At 36.1% G+C, this 18,730-nt stretch overlaps 1 protein-coding gene across 1 annotated transcript in view; it reads right to left on the bottom strand.

Moving 5' to 3' along the window:
* CDH9 (cadherin 9) overlaps window positions 1-18,460 on the bottom strand; it is a 100,059-nt gene extending 81,599 nt beyond the window's left edge. The window contains exon 1 of the mRNA XM_052781027.1: window positions 18,202-18,460. The gene's annotated coding sequence lies outside the window, so the exon portion shown is untranslated. The remainder of the gene's footprint in view (window positions 1-18,201) is intronic.
* Between the last annotated feature and the right edge of the window lie 270 nt (window positions 18,461-18,730).

The raw sequence follows: 18,730 nt of genomic DNA, 5'->3' as shown, positions 1-18,730 counted from the left end.
GAGAAAAGTGAACCTGTTGTGTAATGTGGAATTATGCCTATATATTAATGTAGAATAATGGTGGTATGCCTCCCATACTTGGCAAAGCAAAATCCAAATTCAGAATTAAATATAACTATATCTATGAAGACAACATTGTTTGATTACTACTCTTACATTAGGAAAAAATCTTAAACCATAGGAGTTTAGGCTCTGTCAGGATTCACTGTTCTGTGTTGATTGATAACTTTTAACGGTTTTACTCTTTCCTCACCTTTCCCATCTAACAAAACACCTTTTATTTTACAGGAATGATTTTTTTTTTTCTTCTAAAAATGTTATATGTCTTTGAATTCTTCAAGAGTGTACTCAAAAATTTCCTGAAGCTAATGTATATGTCTGTAGACTTTCAACTAGTTCACAGTTATGCTGGAGATTCTAAAAGAGCAATCCAAATGGCAGTTTATTTTGTTTTTCACTCACAGTTCCTAATGAAGTAATAGTGTAGGAACAAAATTTGTTCCTTTCTGGTCACTTGTCCAGACAGTAAGTTAGATCAAGTGCTTTCCATCAATCTTCTGTTTATTGTTCTCCTTCATTTTGTATTAACAGCACAGCTAAAATAAGGAGCAATCCATGAGAGAATTTTATGTTCCAGTATTTATAGGTACTTGATAGACTAATGTTTAATGTATTTCAAAAGTATTCTAGCTACAGTTCTTGCTAGGAAATGCATGTCTATTTTTATAGAATGTAGAGATCTGCAATATAATTGCATTTTGCAAGAAACTTATAAAAAGATTGGGTTTATTGGCTGCATTTATCACTGTTAAGCAGGATCTGGGGGAAAAACAGAGAGGCTTGTGTTATTTTTTTGGTGTTAAGGACATGATGAATTTTCTTATTATTGAATACTAGATATGTGCGATCCAAAAGAGGGAGCCATAACATTATACTATATCTTTTCACTTTATGAGACAGTGAAACTGCATACATTCTTCTATTCCTTTTTCTTAATTGTACTTAAAGATGATGTTTGCTCTGAGGTTTTTTGGGTTTATATGAATAAGCAATATATTTCGGAACTAGATAGTACATGCTAATAATCTTATTGGAGCTGAGTTAAATGGTTCTAGAAAAGTCAAATATGCTTAAAAAAGAGAAAAACATCCTGTCATAAAAAAAAAGAAGTCAGATTAATTTCTCTTGCTCTTGCTTCCACCACATGATTTTTTACTAATTTTGAGAAAAGAGTTTAATCTCTCTGTACTCATTTCCTACCTTATGAAAGGGAAAATATATATATCACTATCAAAGAAGAGTGTTTGAGGTATTTGCTCAACATATTTTGATTGTTTGTCCCTGTAAAAAGTGAGGTTGACAGAAAATATCACTCTTAATAACTGATGAGATGTCCAGTTCTACGAAACCTTTGCTTGGAGGAACACAGTACTCATAAAGGCATTACTTATGTTTTGGAAAGCATGGACTGGATTGCCTTCGTATCTGAAAGGTCAGTGAGCTAGGATGTGTCTGAAAGAGTAGAATAGAAAAGCGCAGAGTCATCAGTAACACTTGCTTTACTTTCATAGTTTCTTTAGAGCATTGTCTTTGCCTCTTCCTGATGGTTCTGTGTACCATGTGGGGAGTTCAGCACACCCCAATAAGCCTATGTGAGGAGAGACTTCAGGTATTTTTGGTGTCAGAGAAGCATTGATAGTTGTTTAATCCCTTTCTAATATTTTTGAACTAAAGTATAGGTTTGATTTTTTCATGTTGCTTTACAAAAAAGCTCTCTTGCTGGTTTGGCTATGACCATATCTCATTATTTGGTAATGATGTAATTGGCAAAAAGTAATGTTAATGTTGATATTATAGACCTATTTCGTAAACGAGAAAAGGCAGGCCAAGTTAAAACCCTAGAGATGCTAGTCCAAATACAAATCCTGTGCTTGAAAGCACCTATGCTCAAATGTATATGAAATTATATATGAAACTTAAGTGAAAACATATGTCACTGCTTGTATGGAATGTGATTTTTTTTAATTGCTTCTAGTTTTTTCTTTCTTATTCCTAAGTAAAACTAAAAATCATAGCCTACATATAATCTAAACCATTACATCTTTTTCTTTATTTTTTTTTTTTTTTTAGTGAAACGAATACTGAGTAAATAAGAAAAGAAGAAGGCAAGTAAAGGGAAGGGAAAGCGCAAGTGGAGAGAGGAGGAGAGAGAGGATAGAGGATATAAACACTTGAGAACAAAAAAGCTGCAGGAAAGGAGGGTAAGTATTCTTCAGAGAACTGTGTAAATTTAAATGTGAGCATTCCCTTCATAACATATATGTTAGATAAAGTTTGGCTGACCACTAGAATCACTGTTTTCAGTTACTCAGTTCAAGAAACATGGATCTGACTTTTTCAGAGCTGCTGAGTATCAGCAGGTCCAGAAATTAAACTAGTTTTATAAATGCTTAGCAACTCTGAAAACAGTCTATGTAACACTGGGTCTATTGTTTCATTTATTTTGAGATCCACTAAACTTTTCTGTCCGTAGCTTTTTCCTCACTGGAAATATATGTAATTGTAGTACTTTCTCCGTGTGTTTTAAGAGCCTCTGCTACTTTTTGTGGAACTTCAAAGGTACACATGTCTGGGAATAAGCATTGTTCACAGAAATCAGTATTTACCACAGTGGTATCTGAAGCCACCTAACAGTTTCTACTGCAATATAATATATAGATAAGTTTTAGGAAAACTTTTATGTTATTGGGGTTATGATAAATCTTAAGAGTGACTCCATTGCAAAGTAAACAAGTAGCAGTGTAGATTTTTTTGAGAAAAGAAATCAACTGAATGAAGCATGACAGAATAAACATTCCACCTTAAAATAATTTAGCCGAACAGAGCATCTAGGCAGTTTCTTCTTCACTCTGAAATTCTTTAGATAGTTTTTGCTTATCACATATCTCTCTATCACATATGGTCAGTCCAGCCTATGATGCACCTTGTTGGAACAGCTTGTGACTTGCCCTCCCAATAATTTGCTCCAACAATACATTTGAACTCAAAACTTGAGAAAAGAGAAGATTGTTTACGGCTATTTGTGTTCAACAAGTTATTATTACTTGTTAAAAGTTGTTCACATTTTATAATTTGCTCTCATTCCCAGTATTTTTCCAAATTTCGTGTAAAAGAGAACTTCTTCGGTTGGTATGTTTTAAAAATTATGCTTTTCAGTTTTAGTATCAATATTTCATGAGCTTTTATTATATTGCCTCACAATATGTAAACAGCTTTCCACTTCACCACTTCTGTTGTGACATGGTATGTTTTAGTGGTTAATATGAAATAATAAAACCACTTTAATTATTGAAAGCCTTGTTATCTAATACAAAAAGAAATACTTTATCTTAATTTCTAGATTGACCCCCCACACTTGTGTTATAATGAAAGTGAGTAATTTTGCACAGAAGTTAATTTCATAAAATAAAAAAAAAAAATCTGTTATTATCTGCCATTAAGTCATCATAAAAGAAATAATGAGCTTGAAGTTAAATCTATTTCTTGATATTTAGCTTTCCTTTTGGTCTTGATGAAGACATAAGAAAATACATTTGTTAACACCAGCTTGTGAGTGTTGAAATTATAACAGACAATGCATTTAAAAATATACTACTTGTGAAACTTTCCTGATTTGGATGTGAGCCTTGTGAATGTAATTTAAAATAAAAGTGCTTACTCCAGCCATATTTTTACTTTCTGTTTTCCCTGTTGACATTTGAAAATATGTTCACTTTTTCTCCAATTATGTTCACTGAAGTTCTTTTATGTGCCATCAGGTTTACTTTGCATACTCTATTACCAAGTCAAAACCCTTCATACTTTCAATTTATTGTTTTTAATCATGTGAGTCCTCTGTCATACAGTGAATTATGATTAATACTTAACTACTTTTTGTTTTTAACGCAGGTTGTATCTGCACCTACACTAAAACAGGTGGTCTAATAAGAATTTAGGTAGTTACTTCATAGTTGGAATTCCCAATTTTTGGTGATTTCTCTATAACACATACAATTATAATTTTGCTTTTTCTTTCTGAAAGTCAATGTATTCCAGATTTTTCTGATGTGTTTATTTCAGTATCATCTTTATTTTGGCATGCATTCAAAGCTTAAGTGTGGTAAGGCACTCTTTATTTCCATGCTTCTTTCCTCCATCACTTACACAGGACATTATTTCAATCAGCAATTAAGATTTGTAGGGGTAGTTTTTTTTTTCTCTTTCCCACATGCACTATATTTTCTCTGCTCAGGTGTGCTGTTCTAGTCTTTGCAGGAAATTTTAGAACTTTCTTCCAAGTCATGTAGATCAGTAAAAAGGTTCTGCTAACTTCAGTGGCTTACAGTTAGGTTTTTGTTACATTTGTGTAGTTTTTCTGCTTTTTGTCTGCCATTATTCACTTAGTGTCTCTGTCTTTTAATGAAATTTTCTTTAATGCTATATACATTTTAATGCTTTCTAAAGCAATGTCTTCTTCAACATGTGATACTCATGTATACATTTGATTGTGATTTTTTTAAACCGAAGATTTCTTAGCCCTGTGTATAACTCTAAAATCTGTACTGTGTGTTTATCTATCATTCTAATTATGCAGTACTCAGGTATAACTATTTATTTTATCTAATAAAAGAATTTATTACTTTTATAAGCAATATGTTCACAGTATTCTATTTATCCCATTTTAAGCTATACTGAAATTATATTTCAGTCTCATTTTGATAGCTGAACAAGCTATAATTTCCCTTTCTTTCCCAGCCTGTGCAGAAAGAAGCCTCTTTACACTATCTGGATTTTCCTCTAACTTTATCCTCTCATATATCAGAAATCAGTATTTGTTGGCACTTTGCCATACTGTTTCCTCTAAGATTTACCTTGCACAGAACGTGGAGTTATTCCACTTATTTATTTGAATAGTGATGACTTATGTGCAGAAGATAATACATGTTTAAAACATAATTATCCAAATAATTTTTTTCACATATTTTATGTAAATTGGCTTTGTCATGTAATATTATCTATCTACTCACATTATACGCACATGCACATTATACAAATTAATGCGGATTCTGCACACATACCAACCCCTGTGCAGGAAGAAGGATGTGAAGAGGCTGGAAAGAAAAAATGTTATCACTTAACATTAGTCCTGATTACACAATAGTTGACAATTTCCCCCCTAGTTTGGTTGCTATTGCCCAGCCCGCGGGCTCTGGTGTGGGTCAGGCACTTCAGGCGTTCCTGAACAAGCTGGTGCTCAGCTACATACCGATTTCTGCCCTTTCTGTCCCTTTGCAGCTCTCAGGTCCTCTGCTCTGCTTATTAATGACCGTGACAGTATTTCCTCCCTTTATAAAGACTGAATCTAAATGTTACCGATGTCCATGGGAATATTCAGCTAGACCATGTTGAGCTTTCCATCAGGACTATGTGCACTTCTATTGTTTACCTGGAGCTTATACTTAACTGCTTTCACAGAACACTTTGAAATACTTTGTTGTAATTACTGACTGGTAATTGGTAATTTCTGAGGGGCACCACATGAATACCAATTTACTTGGTCTCTAATACAACGCTGTTCTTTGAGTTCGGTGATAGTGAGATAGAACCATACCGTTACAAAGACTTTACATATGATGTGCTAATATTATTTGTATAATTTTCTCAGGTTCTAGTATTTCTTCTTCAAGATTTAATTTCAGTATTTTATTCTGTACTCAATGATAAAACCTGTTACTCAAGTTAGTGTATTTTTTTTTTTACTGAACAGTAAGCTATGACTCTGTTTATACTTTCCTGTTGTACCAGTAATTTAACAGTACTTCAAATTCAGTAGTAAAATTATTTGGTTATTCTTACCTCAGCTGAAGTCAAAGACAAAACTTGAACTTAAGCAATGCAGACTTATATCCATGCAAGTTTCTGAACTTTTTAATAGCTTCAGATTAAAACTAAAATAGTTAAAACTTCTCATTTTTAAAACTGCTCTGTCTGTGCCTTCCTGTCTATTCTCCTGCCCTTCAGATTTATTAGTGATATCAAAATCAAAACAAAGTATGAATAAAAAATTCTCCACTCTCGTCTTTTCACAAGCTCTCTCTTTGTGTGCCTCCAGTATTTGCAGTACATGAACACAAGGTTACTTAGGCCACACATCTTTTTTTAAAAACCTCAAATTTGTTGAAAATGCAGTAGACAAATAATTGTTCTGAGTTGTTTGTTTGCTTTTTGATTACTATGGTTTACAGACGCTATAAATATTTTCCATCAGGAAAGTGGGATTCTGTACCACAAATTTAAACCTGCTTGTAATTAGCATATATATTTTTGTATGGGTTTCTTAGAAATAATAGGCTTCTTAAAAGTCTGCAGACTCCCAGGGTAAAAAACACTCACTTAAACCAGTGTATCCCTAGTGAGCTAGGTAGTGTTGTGTTGTTCTATGAGAACTGGGTTCGGTGTCTTTAATTTACAAATGAAATTGACTTTCACTTAAGTAATATGCAATATTTTCCGTGTTGGGGGAATGCAGAAATATTATTAATATTTCTATTAGTTAAATATTACATTTTTTGCCAGGCAGTCACTATCAGTGGACATGAATATAATAGAAGAGTATACAAATCACAGGTGGTCTGATCAATGACCGCCCTAATGGGATGACAAGCTATGGATGTCCAGTGAATGCATGTACTTAGGCCAAGTTGGATCCTGTGCTTTAGCCCAGTACCTGGCCTTTCCTGGAGGTCTCTTAATGATGGAGTACAGACAGACATTAGGGATCGTTAAGATCTTCTGAATCTTTCATTGTTTGAATATCAATAAAGTGTTAAGAAAAACATGATGGTGACATTAATTCTTTCGGACAAGAGGTCAGCAAGACTTGGAGTGGGAGGAAGGATCTTCTCCTCCACTTGCTAAACCAGTTTGGTCTCCAGAGCAAAGGGAAAGGACTTTTTCACTGACACATCACTCTATGGTGCAGGGTGCCACCCTCTTTTTCCTCGCTTCCCTCAGAATGAGGACCACTCAGAAAGCTTTGTCCTCTTCACTGTCCTCTCTTCAAACCGGCAAGTCTCTCTGACCCCACAAAACTCAATAGTCCTCCAGCTCAAAGCACAGCAAGGACACAGCAAGGCCAGTTGCTCCAGAAGGCAGTGAGGTCAGGCCCTAGGGAGGGGTACACAGTATGAGAAGACATAAATGTTGGAAATGTTATGATACTGCTGTCATTCTGGCAGATAATAATTTTGGTAATTGGCATCATGTAAATTAAGATTTTACTGGGATCTTGAGGTATTCTTGCTCAATAGCAGATGCACTCTATGAAATTATAATGCACCTGACTCTCTGTCCTGGTTTCAGCTGGGATAGAGTTCCCCCCCAAGTTTACATACTGAGCATGACGTTGTATGGTACGGAATATCCCTTTGGCTAGTTCAGGTCAGCTGTCCTGGCCATGCTCCCTGCCAGCTTCTTGTGCACCTCCTCGCTGACAGAGCATGGGAAACTGAAAAATTCTTAACTTAGGATAAGCGCTACTTAGCAACAACTAAAACACCAGTATGTTATCAACATTATCTCACACTAAATCCAAAACACACTGCACCAGCTACTAACAAAAAAATTAACTCTATCCCAGCTGAAACCAGGACACTCTCACTAATAAAGTCAACTCCAACTTTTCAATTACACTTATTTATGCCCATAAATACATATATATACACATAAGTAAAGCATATGTATGTTCTTGCATTTAAATGTTGAAAGTTTTTACACTGATTATGTTTAAATTTCTTTTGTATGTAATTTCATAGGACTGTGGACAATAAACCAAATGAACACTGACAAATACTTCTTAATAAATTCTCAGTGAGATAAACTTCATGTTTTAACATCTATTCCTAGCATTAATGAACATGGCTGGCAAAGTATTAAGATATATCACTTCTCAGACACAACAGTTTAACATACCATATGGTAACATTCCATTTCTTGAGGAAAAAAAAATTACAATACATGCTGCTTCCAAAGATGAACAACATTATATTTCAGGGCAAATAACAATTCTTCATCTTTTGAATAGGATAGGTGCTGTTTGTCACCTGCACCTGAGAAAACAATTGCTTGTAAACGGAGGTGGTAGTTTTGTCCTATGACTGCCTTTTTATTTAAATCTTAACATCTACAATTCTTTTCTTTAGAAATAGGACAAGAAATTTTGGATGCTCTGTGGCAATTCTGAAAACCTCATACTTCATTCAGTGTGCCTTAGAATTAACCACTACAGACTAGCTGGAAAGGATGGAGAACATGGCTTTATCTTCCTTGATCTTCCTGTCCTTCAGATACCTGATAGTGGCCACTGGGATGGAAATTTCTGTTTAAAAGGCGCATGCTCACATCACTTGACCTGTCAATTATCAGGATAAAACTAAATTTCAGGAGCAATTAAGTAAAGTAAGAATAAGAAGTCAACTTTGTATTCGCATTGTAAAGGGACATTTAAATGAAAGTTATCAGAGGGATTGCTTTGTCTGCCTTGGGGCTGATCATTTGGATGACCATACAGTAAGGCTGAAGACATTCCAAAAACTGCATTGTAGCAACAAGATTCCAGGTTTCCTGAATCTTTGCCGCCTGAGGTGAGAAACAGTGAGACAAGCTGAAAATCCCATTTTGAAGTAGTCGCTTAAATTTTCTGAAGGTAGGAATTTTGGCAATACATGTAATCAGGCAGAAAGTGTATAGGTATTACATACAGGTGCTTCACTGAAAGTAATCAGTCATGCCATATAATTGTACTAAGGTAATTTAGTCATCAGTTCCTCTTTCAGGGAATTCTTGCCTGAATACAAAGTTGTTGAATGAAGCAGAAATTGTTTCCTGAAAATCTTGAAAGAATAAACTGATGCTGACTGGTTGGTGGACCCTGGGAACTACCAGGCAGTCATCTTCACCTTTGTGACTGTTACGATCATGGAACAGATCCTCCAGGAAGACACATCAAAATATATGGAAGGCAGGGAGGTGATTAGGGACAGCCAACATGTCTTCACCAAGGGAAAATCCTGCCTGACTAATCTAGTGGCCTTCTACAATGGACTGACTGCATCAATGGGCAAGGACCTACAGATGTTATCTACCTGGACTTCTGTAAGGCCTTTGATATGATATCCCACGACATTCTTGCTACTAAATTGGAGACATACGGGTTTGATGGTTGGACTGTTAGATGGATAAAGAATTGGCTGGATGGCTGTGTCCAAAGAGTTACAGTCAATGGCTCAATGTCCAAGTGGAAACCGGTAATGAGTGGTGTCCCTCAAGGGTCCATACTGGGACCAGTACTATTTAACGTCTTCATTAACAACATACTGGGGTTGAGTGCACCCTCAGCAAGTTCACACAGCAAGATGACATCAAGCTGAGTGGTGCAGTTGGTACCCTAGAGGGAAGGGATGACATCCAGAGGGTCCTTGACAGGCTTGAGGAGTGGACCTGTGCGAACCTCATGAAGTTCAACAAGGCCAAGTGCAAGGTCCTGCACCTGGCTCGGGGCAATTCCCAGTATCACTATGAACTGAAGGATGAAGGGATTGAGAGCAGCCCTGTGGAGAAGGGGATACTGGTGGATGAAAAACTGGACATGAGCCAAAGACTTTAAACTGAAAGAAGGCAATTTAAATTAGACATAAAAAAGAAATATTTTACAGTGAAGGTGGTGAGACACTGGAACAGGTTGCCCAAAGAAGTTGTTGATGCTCCATCACTGGAAGTATTTAAGGTCAGGTTGGATGGGGCTTTGAGCAGCCCGATCTAGTGAAAGATGTCCCTGCTCATGGCAGAGGGGTTGAACTAGATGAACTTTAAAGGTCCCTTCTGACCCAAACCATTCTACGATCCTGGATTGATGGTGTAGGCAGAACAGCTGTTTTGCTGTTTTCCTCTGATATTTACTTGCCTGGGTCTGCTGTAAGAGAATTGAAACTTGATATGACCTGTGGAGTTCTCCTCAACTCAGAGCACATAAGCATCTTACCTTACCTGATATTGGCTAGAACATTTACCACTGGAGACCTTACAATGCAAGTACATGCATGGCTTTCATGACACTGATGTTGTGCACATAAGTATATAGATAGATAGATAGACATCATTATAGATATAGAGATATATTTACATAGATATCTCTAGATCTCTTTATCTCACCTCTATCTCTAAAATGATATCAATATCGATACAGATATATAGATACATGTATGCACATATACGTGTGTGTGTTTTCACCACAAGCAATGACATTTCAGGATTTTTTTTTTATTGCCTACTAAACTCACAGGCTGACTAGCATGAAATTTAATTAGTGCTAATCAACTTGAGGTGAAGGAAGCAGAAAATTAATGTGACTCATTTATTTTCCATTCTACAGCAATGTCCCCCTATTTATGTTCCTTAAAAGCATGGGTTTTCAGATTTCAGCTTTCAGTCTGTACAAATTAATGATTCTGATGCTATTGGCTCAGAAAGGTTGTAGACAAATTACCATTCATTTTGGTCCTGTTTGTATTGTAGCTGCCCACAGTACTGCATTTAAAAAGAGCTCAAATCAAGTAATCCAGAATCTTATGCTGGTTTACACAAATCTTTATGTTGCTTCAACTTTATGAATCCACTTTTGAAGCTTTGGAGAGGAGGCCAGCCTGCCTTGCTTTCTTCCTTCCTTCTCCAGAGAGCTAGTGATTCTTTCTGCCAGGTTGGCAGGGTTTCTTTTAGCAGCTCTAGGCATGTCCTTTAACAGTTACATTGGGTTACTTAATGTATGTTTCTGCCCTGACTTTGAATTGTTTGGGAACCCTGTGTGTAGGTCTTGGGAAAGTTCCCAGTGAAATGCATAGCACGTAGCTACTGTTTCAAACTACCTGCACTTTCAGAAAAATATCACTTAAGTAGTTATCCTGAGTTTATGCAATTTTCTGCCAGTTAAAAAGTAGTGAAATTCTTTTTGAATAGAAGTTGACACCCTCTCTATGTCATGAGACCAGGAACATTAATCCTGTGATGGTTAATCCTTAAGACCCATTCTAGTTCTGTTCAACACTCAAGCTGTGAATATATGCTACTCCTGGTGTTACAGACACAGATCTGTACACAAACTACACAAGAACTATCTGGTCTCGTATGTAATTGTTAGGAAATTTTCAGATGTATGTTTTCTTTGAAATCATCATTTATATATTACTTGCCATTACTGAGTATATCTCTTGAGTAATCAAAGGTAACTACGGTCCTGTGTCTGTGTATAGCAGTGCAGTTCACTATATAATCAAACAAATGCTTAGTAAACATAATCCTTACAGTAGTTTAAAAAATATTTCTATTCTACCTGTAGGCTTTTAGTTTTGGGGAAGTATGATGAACTAGAATCTGAATATGTTGGTAAAAGAAAAAGACAGAGGACCTTTGTATACTTGAGAAGTTTATTCTTTGTGGATCTATATTGTAGCGGTCTGTTAGACAAATTTGCTTTGAAATGTAAATGTGAATAGGATGAGTGTAAATTCAAATGGCAAATAAATAATTAGAATGAGTACCATTGGCAGGACTGCTAAACCTTTCCTTCTAGCAGTGCTAACAGTTACGTTTCTGAATGTGCAACACTGGGTACATTTGTAAACCATTATCTATTAGATTCAACCTTTTCAGATCTATGTCAGACAGTGTGAATGAGCATCTCTTATTGTGCTTTTTGTTTTGTTTTTTTTTTGCCAAAAACATCAATCTATGGTGCAGTCTAGCCACTTCCTAATTTACTCCCCTTTTTGACTTCCCTAGTGCTATTTTCCCCTTTCCTGAAAGAAAGCTTCAGGGAAAGATTCTCAACCAGCAGGTTTTTTGGCCACTTGTAGCTGAGAGCAGTTGTACCAACTTTTTGGAGAGTTTCTTCTCTTAATTGCCTTAAAAAGGAGTTAGAAGCACATTAAACACATGGCATACTTTTCTGTTTTGAAAGTCCTGTTGTTTGCTGCAGGGATGGTTTGCCACCATCAGTAGTGAGGATTTTTCAGTAGGACTATGACTGGAAGAGCAGGCAGCACCAGAAGCTTGGATTTTATTAAAATGTGATAAATGCTATTAAAACATTACAAACCCCTTACTTGAAGTGATATGTGAGTTCTCAGCTTTGATACTACTGCTGCTGCTGCTGCTGCTACTACTACTACTACTAAGCAAAGAATAGTATCTTCAGTATCATAGATAAAGGAGTTCTATCTCCATGAAGGAAAATGAAGAGACTAATTCATTTTCTTTAGAACACAAGGGGGTTTACTTAGTGTCTTACCCCTAGAAAAGGTATAAATACGATCCAGAAATGTGTCTTGATTAGGAATGAAGGCATGTATCACACAAATTTAAAACCATTAGGAGCAAGATTTGGCCCAATTGCTGGTAATCCATGGGATGCAGATAACAGCAAGGAGTGAAGAATCTACATTAATTTTTAAATATATTTCCATTTTTTAGAAAGTCTGAATTCTCATTAGAGGTGAAATTTCCTTTTACATTTTGGAAGCAAATGTAAGAATTATTGCAAATCTTGCAGGAAATGGGAAAATGTTTCCTGTAACATAATATTTTTATTTTTACTCTGAGGAAAAGATATCTTTTTATCAGATAGAATCATTATAAAAACACAGATTCAACACTCATTTTTAGTCTGGGTAGGGGAAATGCACATAAGCAATTTCACTGGCTTCAGTGGGACTAGTCTTATTGCAAAATGTTAGTCATTCTGAATAAGGGTTCCAGAATGTGCCACAAGCACAAACAGCTCTCCTGACAAATAATTTAAACAACCGCAAGAATTTCCTTTTGAAATAACTAAGTTTTCCTGATTTTTTTTTTTCTGTTACTGCACAGACAGAAACACTTCCATGAAATTTCCCACAACCAGCACCTATGCCTTAAAAATCAGAACTTCTTAACAATAGCTTTCCACTATAAAGCTTGATATTTATATCCATTAGTATAAAGTGTTATGATTAAGAATAATGCAAATCACGTAAAAGTATTGTGATAAACAACAGAGTAAGCAGGCAAACAAATTCAGCCAGAAAGTAGCACCGCCAACTTAAGCAAACCTATTTGAATCTATTATTTTAAAAAATATTTTATCATTCTTATAATTTGCATGAATTATGCTTGGGTTTATGTCTGTATGCATATATATATGTGTATGAATGTATGTATATGTGTATATATATGAAGAATTCTGTTTATGAACTGGGGCTATTTTGATCTGTTAAATTCAGGTGTGAGTAGTTTACTGATACCTTCTAATCATATATAGCCTATAACTGCTTGATTTTAAAACATTAATTTTCATTTGTACTATGCCTACTTTTTCTTTCAAAACAGAAGTAATGGGATTAACTTCACCCTTTCCCCAACTCACAATTTTTTCACTTTACCTCTTCATCATGTCCTCAGGAGCAAATATTGAATGATGGAATACAGAGGAAATAAAGAACAATTATTTCAGTAAGATCTTGAGCTGAGGATGTTAGATCATTATACTTTTTAAATTTCCTTTATTGAACACTCTTATACAACCTGATGTTTTATTGAATTCTTTTTTAAGAGGTGCCAAAATATAAATGTCAAATTCCGCACCACTGATTATCAATGTAATTGATCATCATTTTCTGAAAGTAATGGCTAAATCTAATAATGTCTGTATATATTACTAGATAGGCTTGTATGTATTATTAATTGCCTTCAATTGAACTATTAAAAATATGTAAATTGAGATGATCTCCTTATGACAGTTGTTGTGTAGTTTGTCTAAAATGATGGAAAGGCCTGCTGTTTCCATCCCCAAACATAAAAGCATTATCCACAATTTTCTCTATTTCACAGAATCTTTTCTTGGGTGTCACTTATAAAGAGCATGTTTTGAATTCGAACAAGTAATTTAGGAGCTCTTTCTCAACAAACTTATATAGAATGCGAAAATGCTTTCAGTATTTTTTGGAAATTGGAGTCTCTAAGCAATAACATGCATGGCCCACCACTGTAATATTCTTCCAGGCAGAATTTCCATGAAGGTGGTGGTTATTTCCCATGAATAGGGTTTGTGAGGACGAAGCAACCTGAACACCATTTAGCACCTAGAAAATTTGTACTTACATAAACCTCTCTGACATTTGCATGTTCATATCAGGAGATTCTAATATGAATGCTATGTTTGTGTGAGGCAGGGAAAACTGAATCTAATGTGATGTTGTCTTGATGTTGCTATTGCTCTTGCTACTAAAAGGTGTGAAATTTAAATATAGAAATTTGCATTTAACAGGCAAAAAAATACACTGGCCATCACCTGAGGCATTCCATTTTGCAGTTACAGAAATATATTTCCAGAGAAACGTTAGTGGCTGTTTATGGTGTTATTTAAGTAATCAAGGCACATTTCTTTTTATGAACATTGGTGCATTCATATGGAGAAATTGGAGGACTGGGAAAGCGGAGGCCCCGTTCTATCCCTGGCTCTGACACTGAGGTACTCTGTAGCTGAGACCAAGTCAATTCAGCTCTCTGTGCAATAATCTCTGTGTATGGGATGAAGACAATGCCACCCATCTCCTTTGTAATATTTCTGAGATTGTGGAATGAAGCTTATAAATAACATAGTTCACTTCCTATCTTTTCTGTAATTACACTGCATATTACACATTAAAAAATTATGTTTCTAAAACATAAACATTTTAGAGCTTTCTTGTAAGCAACAGTATACATCCAGTATTTTTCCTTTTTCCCTGAAGTTAGTAACATGTTCCTTGAAGTAACCAGCCCAGTTTCACTAGGATTTTGTACCGCAAACACATAGTATGATCTGATCAAGATACGTCTCTCCAGTTCAGTCATGCTTGGCAAGTAGGCCTTGATGCCGCTGGGGTTTTTTTATCATGATCAGTCGCTGAAAGTCAGGACGGTAACTTGCCCTTTGCCATTCAGCAATTTCCTATTTGTTTAAAAGGCAAAAGGAGAAAGTTATTAAAATGACGCTTGACTGCTTTTACAAAGATTCTTTTTGTTCATTTCCCTTTGCTTTATTTTCCTTCTCCTCCCACCCCCTCTTGCAAAATTTTGGGTTTATTCTTACAAATGACTTTTCATAAACTCTCTCACTCACATGAAGAATGCAGTTAGCTTTCACTCAGACATCCCTATTCATCTTCAAATATTTGTGCTTCTGCAGATAGCATTTGCATGTAGCACCTGCTGCAAGCCTTAGAAATTCAGAAGGCATTCTGATATGAGTGGGAGATGCATTTTTGTCTAGGCTTTCTGCAGTTAAATAGCACTGACTACATGAAAGAAACATATAAAATTTTATATCTATATTGTCTTATATCCAGGTGTATATATCCCAGTTTTCTTATAAGTACTAGATTTGCAGGAATTGGGACAATTTTTAAACAGTGGTCATTACTGAGTTTTGATTTTCAGTAAGGACGTGCTGTATCTCCAGAACAGTTTGCAAAATTGGGAAAAGAAGGGGGAGGATGAAGAAAAGGAGAACAGTTCTGTGTTTCTGTTTATCTCTGAAAATAGGTGCAAGACTCTGTGTGTGTGAGTGTTAACCTATAATAAATGAAAATTCTGAAGTATTCATTGTTCTTTCACGTGTCCTGTTATCATCAGGCTATGGACAGCCAACAGAAGACATCAGTCTGCCTTGTTTTATCTCCTGAACAAACTCATCCTCAGAGGAAATTGTCAGTCCTGTTACTTTCTAACTCTACCTCGCAACGCTTCTGCCAGTAGATTCCCTGCAACCCGTGTTGCACAGCTTCAGAAACCGTGTCCTGATGCCAGGGCATAAGTGAATGTTGGAATTAAGTTGTACGGTTCTTTCTGCAGCATTGTGGGTGACAACTTTTAAACTAGTGGATTTAGGTTATTACATTTTGGTTGGCAGATAAGTCAGGGAATGAAATCATCCTTATTGGCCGATCCAATGATGAGAGGGCGTCTCCGCCAACACCATGCAACTGCTGCTGACATCAGCATCCTTGTGGAACAGCAGCCAGGTGAGGGGAGAGCGTAGCTCCCTGCGAATGGGCTGCTCTCCAGAGGGGAGGACAGCCGCTTTGGAATGGTCACTTCTGCAGACAAGTGTGAAAATGCTGAAAGCCTGGAGCACTTTTACCATGGAGCTGTACAAAGCATATGGCAGAGCTGTGTCTCTCCACATTTTCTCTCCAAACTGCATCTCTAAACTGTTTTTTGTGTTTAGGTGAGCTGTACTGGGTACTTATGCAACATAATTTTTCACCATAACAGCTGCAGGACAGCCCCTGAAATGAAATACTCTACTTGGTTCACACAAACATACGAAAAACTTTGATTGTTGAAATCACCCCATCAAGTTTAAAAAGAGTTGACAACTATTTTAGGTACAAGTTTAGTATGTAGTACTGGTACAGTTACATTTCCCCATTTAAAATTAATCTTGTTTATCTAACTTAGAAAAACAAACCAAGAATTATTTCTTTCATAGGCATTTGATTGTATAACATGACCTTGTAAAAGTTCTATATTTTTGCTAATAGAAAATCACATTAGCTGTAAACATATTTAATTCTTTCTTGAATTTATATTATTACACAGTGAAGGACAAATGACAGGTCAATGTATTTTACCCGTCAAATTGACATATAGATAATAGTATGCCTTTTTTAAAACTAACATAGTTCTTCTATAGAGTCCTTAATAATTGTAGAAAAAAGATAACACGACTTCTAAACATTTAATTAGTCCATTCTCATTTTTTGGAATAGAAATTAACATTTTAGATGTGGAAAATTACTTGCAAACAATGATTTTTAAAGATCTGTCATCAGCAATTCCTATCATTACCACTAATATTACTAATCAAAGAAAGCTTTTGATCCCATTAGCGAAACTATTGCAAATATTACACTTGTCTTTTTATCCATATTTGTCTTTACCATGACAAACTAGTATAGTAGTCAGCAATGAAGCATAATCCTGCTGCGATGTAAGTAAAACAGTTTTGTCTGACTTTAATCAGAGCAAGTCTGATATATTGGTGGTAAATTTGTCTACTGAAAATGGATATTATCCTAAGAAACTACCATTCTATTTTCTGACCTACTACTTCAATCTGTGAGATGGCGAGTGGCTGCTGTATGCACATTGCCATACAACTGCAAGAGATATCGATTTCTTTATAGTTCATATGCATCATTCTTTGTTTGAAGCTCATACAGTGAAATTGAATGGATGTGACTGCATATTTCTTGCATGTGAAAAGAAAAAGCAAAATGTCATTCATTGGGAAATTGGTTTCTGCTGGTTACTTCAAAATCAAGTGGTCAGTTTGTCCTTTTATGCTTTCTGCCTTGCTTTCTCTGCTAGTCTCTGATTATACATATTAGGCTGATAAGGTTGTTTGGTAGCACTTCTGGAAAACAGCCTTACACTTTAAGCCTGTTGACTTTGACTTACTGCTGTGAATATCCAAAGGGACAGCTCCTTCAGATCTCTGAAGCTTTCTGAGCCCTGAGCTGCCACTTCCCCCTCTAACACATAGAAAAAAAATACTAATTTGCTACTCCCATTAAAGAAAAACAAAATAAAGCATTGGTACTTCATTCTTAGTAGTAGTAAAGACCTCCTCCTTTTTCATGCTTCTCTAACTGGGCTTGTTTTGATTAGATATTTTCAATAAAAACAAATGTGAAAGAAAGAAAAGGAAGATAGCTTCTGTTTGGACAGGTGAAAAAGCATCCTGCACAAAAGTTAGGCTATATTGTTACTGCTATATTGCAGTAAAAACTGAATAATGTCTAGTAGTATTGCCAAATATCATACACATTGCTAGCTTTCTAATATGCACAAGCAGCTGTCATATATACAGCAACAGAAGTTTAGATTTCAGCAATTCAGTATGATTATTTTCTTTCTGAACTGTATAAAAGAAATCTCCCCAAAGTGCTCTGCTGACCCTGCCCCTCACCGTACCCCCCCTTCCTAAAAAGTATCAGTAAGGCATCTTTAACGTTTTAGACGCTCTAAGAAAGCATCTGCGCTTTTGCTGGCAGCAGTTTCAATGCTAACAAAAGTTAATCGACTCACCGTGTCTGTCAGCGTGAGCCTAGCTCTGTCTGTCCAGCGCTGCTTCTCTACCTGCTTCCTCCCTTCTGCTCGTCACTGTAGCTCCAGCGCTGGATGTACTTGCATCTAACTAGGGCTCCCTCTCTCCCAGCATCACTTTTAAGACAGGCAGGGAGCTGAAGCCAAAGGGACTCTCTATCTGATTGGTTTCTATTCAGTGCCCCTGATTAATAAGAAACGTCCCTCTCCGAGAGAGATGTTGCTGCTGATAGAGCCGCAGTGCTCAACATGAGAAGGTTTGGGGCTGGGGGGGGACAGGACGACAGCTTTGCCAGCCATACAGTGATTTGCAAGTGAATGCAGTGGGAGGGCTCAGAGAGGAGGGCTTTGTTAAGGACCCTCTTATTAACTGAGGCTTAAATACAGAGTCTCATGCTACCACCTCAGTTTATGTTTTCAGTTCTAATAATAAGGGTAAAGGGATGCCCATAACCTGTGAATATGTGCAGAAAAAATTTACTCTAATTACTTACACGAGCAATACAGTGCC

The sequence above is a fragment of the Harpia harpyja genome, chromosome 1, assembly GCF_026419915.1.
Source record: "Harpia harpyja isolate bHarHar1 chromosome 1, bHarHar1 primary haplotype, whole genome shotgun sequence".
Lineage (NCBI taxonomy): Eukaryota > Metazoa > Chordata > Aves > Accipitriformes > Accipitridae > Harpia > Harpia harpyja.
This window is presented reverse-complemented; position numbering and strand designations above follow the sequence as displayed.